The sequence below is a fragment of the Mustela lutreola genome, chromosome 13, assembly GCF_030435805.1.
Source record: "Mustela lutreola isolate mMusLut2 chromosome 13, mMusLut2.pri, whole genome shotgun sequence".
NCBI lineage: Eukaryota > Metazoa > Chordata > Mammalia > Carnivora > Mustelidae > Mustela > Mustela lutreola.
In genome coordinates, this window is record NC_081302.1 from 7,531,755 (window position 1) to 7,536,549 (window position 4,795).

Here is a 4,795-nt window from a genome sequence, read left to right on the forward strand (position 1 = left end):
TAAAAGTCTTTCAGATGTATCCCATGGAACCCAAGATTTATTCTTGCTTTAACAATTAATTATCTCATGTTTTTGCAACGGATGATTTACTTGTCTCCACTCAACTTCATGATCCCTGATCACAGAGACTCAACATACCCATTGCCTAGAACATGCTAAATGATATCCTTTTGATTACAGGCAACAGAAACACATTCTAACATGAGCAAAACTGTGGTTATGGACTTTAGTGGATGAGTATTGGGGAGACTCATATAATTTAAAGAAGAGCTCAACAACCAAGCCTCAGGGAAATAAGAAACCTAAGTAGCAGCAATCACATTCAGTGTCCACACTGTAGGGAAAAGTAAATATGATCATTCTAATTAGGGTCATTTGTTTTGGCAATGATCAGTCATCACTGAGGAAAAGAAAAAGTACCACTGATAGAGTCTTTGGAGAAATTGTTGAAAGCTGTATAGTTGCTCCAGTTCATATCTAATGTAAGAACTCAATAGCAGTTGTTTAACAGATGAGTAAATAAAAGAGAAGACTGTGGGCAAAAATGTTTTCCAAGAGGTAATGCTTTACATTTTTTTTCTCTACTCTAGTTCAAGAAAATAAAATTTATACAGTTAACATTGAACTAAAGCATTTTATTTATACATTTTTATTTATATTCACATTAAGTGCATCTACCATGACTGAAAAGTAGAAAGAAATTATTCTGAGTACATAAAGGAAGTATTTTTCAGAACTGGGAACTTTCATCATAAATTGATAAGAGAAAATATTTCACAACTGACTACACATTATTTTCCTCCAAGTATCAGATTGCATTGACAATGTTTATGATGATAAACAGTTTACAAAGTCCTATTAGAATATAAGGTGGTTCACACTTTGTCTAGCATACTCTTAGACCAAATGACATTCCATTTCTTCCTTAATAAACTAGTCCTTAAAACTTGGTATCTCATAGTGATATAGCTCATTCTAGTAGGATATTTATATAGATTTGGAAAATCTTATTTCACCAGCTAAATGTCATTGGGTTATGTCATATTTTAATTTGAACTTGATTAAATAAAAAAATACTTAAAAACATAACTATTTAACAAATTTAAAATTGACATGAAAATGGAAAAGTGCAAATTATGACTTAATTTTGAACAGACCATTCCAATGTAAGTCTACATAATTTCATTTTTAATATAAAACTTTGTGTCCCATTGAATATTTTCCACAAAATAAAAGGGTCACTTGCTGGGCAAACTATTTACAATGAGAGTCAATGTGAACTTTGTCGAGAATCAGGTAAAGTCTGAGATTTCATTCCATTGAAAGCCAAAAGCTCAGGTTGCCACATTCTCATGAGCACTCAGAAGACAGAAAAACTGAGTCAGAGCTGAAGCACGGTTGATTCCTCATAGCAATCATAGGAACCAAAAGTCAGCATTTCTGTTGCACTTCTCTGAACTCGATTCCTGGGGTAATTCAAAGAGGCCCAAGTGACATTTTCACATATGGTGGGTTGCGTGAAAGTAGGACTCTGAGCCTAGGAAACCCAACTATTTTATTATGGGAAGTAGGGTTGCCTGACTGTGGCTCAGAGGAAGACACCATCTCTATCTTCCAGTGTTGTGACTACCATACCTTAAGAACAGCTGTACCTGGGCACTCGGTGCCTCTGCTCCTAAGGACGCAGGAATTTGAGAGATCTATTGAGAACTATTTCCCAACAGCTTAGGAAAGCTGCCTCCAACTTTTCCTGGTGTCCTAAGTAAATGTGCCAAAGTCTGTCTGAGACTGGAAAACACACATGATATAATGCTGGCTTATTAGTGCTCCTTTCTTCTCCCATAAATGATGTCATGTCACTCAATCCCTAACAGACAGGCTAACAACATTGTTAAATAAACACTATGCTCTGCAGACTGAGAATCCTGAGGGTCCCTACAAAATGTAGAGTACTCTGGTAGGAGGAGTTAACATATCCCGAATAAGATCATTTCTCATGGCTTATGCTTTTATTGGCCAATTTCTAAAATCTGAAATTTGCTTTGCTTTTTCTATCACCTCAGTTAATGTTAGAATTGCTTCCTCTTTTGCTTTACTGTGATTTACTTTTACACTAATACCAAAAGTGTTCTTTTGACTTTATTTTGTGCATGTTTTCTCTATTGATCTCAATAACTTCAGTTTCAGCTCTCTCTCCATCACCAAGTGGAGACTGTTGTATTTCAAAGCTACATATATGATGTTAACCAACTAATAATGTCCAGATTCATGTGTGTATTGATTTATTTAGCTTGAAAAACTACTTTGAAAATGCTAATTTTAGAAACTTGTGTTGGAAAATCTCAATTCTGTTTATCCTTCTCCTTTAAAAATAGGGGTGGCTCAATTGGTTGGGCAGCTGCCTTCAGCTCAGGTCATGATCCCAGCGTCCTGGGATCGAGTCCCACATCGGGCTCCTTGCTTGGCAGGGAGCCTGCTTCTCCCTCTGACCCTGCCTGCCACTCTGTCTGCCTGTGCTCACTCTCATTCTCTCTCTCTCTGACAAATAAATAAAATAAATAAAATCTTTAAAAAAAAATAAATAAAAATAAAAATAGATATTTGAAAGAAGTACCCTAGGGTAGCCTTCTGTCTAGTATAGTAGCCATTAATCACATTATTGAGAATTAGAGATGTAGCTAGTATAAGTAAGCAACTGAATTTTTAATTGTATTTAGCTTTAATTTAAAAATTTAAATTTAAAAACTAATGGCCAATTTAGTTATTTGAAAGCTTTTATACATTTGGAATAATTGGGCTATATGAATGTACTTTGCCAACAGTAGACTTAATGAATTGTAAATACAGACCAAGTAGTTCCCATAAAAAAATGAGCATCTAAAATGAGATGTGTTGTAAGAGTGAAATACAGAGCAGAAAATGCAGGGAGATTTTTTTGAAATTACCCGTAAGGTTTGGTATATCTTGGATGGAGCTAGAAACTATTAGTTGTGTGTCTTCTTCAAGCAGCTGGTTACTCTTTATTTCTCTATCTTCAAATAAGATCTCTGTGTGGCTGCACTCATTGAGTAGGAATTAAGTGACATATCTTAAATAATTTTGTTGGAGTAACTATAAATATCTTTCAGTTTTATTAAATATCTCTTAAGCACTTTGAAAATCACTTCACGTGGGACACCTGGGTGACTCAGTCAGTTAGGCATTTGCTTTTGGCTCACTCAAGTTGTGATTCCAGGGTCATGGGATAGAGTCCCAGGTCTGCCTTCTTGCTCATCAGGGAGCCTGCTCTCCCTCTGCCTGCTTTGCCTGCTCTTCCTGTTTGTGCTCTCTTTCTCTCACAGATAAATAAATAAAATCTTTTTAAAAAAATGTATACAATATATGTTGTTTAAAAAAGAAAATCATTTCACTAATAAATGATTCAAAATATAAGTGATTTAAACAAATCCAATTGGATTAATCTGTGTTTTACCTGATTAAGATTCTAAACCTCACATTGCTAGCCCTTGTTAGTGGTATTTAAATCAGTTTCTACATGGAAGCATCAAAATTATTTCTATGTAAAACCTGGTAGCATTATTAGGCTACAAAACAGTGCTACACCCACATACTTTCGGTGTCATATCTAACTTAATCCATTGACTTCATTTTGAAAATATCAAAACCAGAGAACCATTTGAAAATGTAATTTTCCCTCTGGAGAAAATTCTGCATTCTCTACCCAACTGGATAGTGTATCGAATTGATTAAGAAGTGTGCCAACACAAATACAGATGTTTAGAAACGGATCCATTCATTGAGCATAAGGTCCAAACTATCCCACAATATGTTTAAGATCAGGTCCACCCAGGGAGAAAAGCCCGGGGCACAAGCCGAAGGACCAAGACCCCCTTTGCCCCTCACTCTGGAATCCACTGCTTCTCCTCTTGGTCCTTATTCTCCCTCACCACAGGGTGGAGAGAAACATTGGACCATAACTCGGAATTCTAAAACAGGAGACTGAAGAGTGTGATGTCTCTGATGACCTTGACTTGTGTATCATGCAAATGTATGAGGACAGAAGCATTAGCAAATGGAAAAACAAAGAGAAACACCCAAAGTTCATCATCACTGTGTGTTTGCTTTTCCCCTTAAACACGCTGGTCTGCCATCTACATGTTTGGAAGTTAATTTTAAACGACTTTTCTACTTCTGTTACTGCTTATTTCCCCATTAGCTATGACTCCTTTTTACCTCGGTGCTCCCCAATGGAGACTTCATTTAGCTTTTGGCCGACCACACAGTATGATTGACACATCTATGTTTCCACAACATGATGAACAGGTGGTGTAATTATTTTATACTTGAACATCTTCAATGGGCATTAAATTCACTGCTATCTTTGTGTAAAGAAATCCAATCATTACTCAGTTGTGACAGGGAAAAAAATAAAAAGAAATAAAATATTGCTATCTGCTCTAATTAGTTTAAGTTGTCATAATAGAGGAGCTAATTTCTGATAGCTCTCAGATATTAAAGTTGAAATTTCCCAGCCGTTTGTGGAGAATGCCAAGTTTAAAAATCTTAAATATTTTCTTTAATAAATTGTGGATATTTGATGGCTTAGGAAGTATTTTTTCTTTCTTCAGATTAAAATACTAGAATTCTATTCTTCCTGGTCTAGCTCTAAATATAATTAAGTATGAAATAAACAATGAGATGTTCTTAAATATCATTATTTCTCTGAAAGCCTTAATACTACCAAGTTATTTAGACATTGTTTCCCTTCATTTGTTCGTAAACTTATTCAAACCAG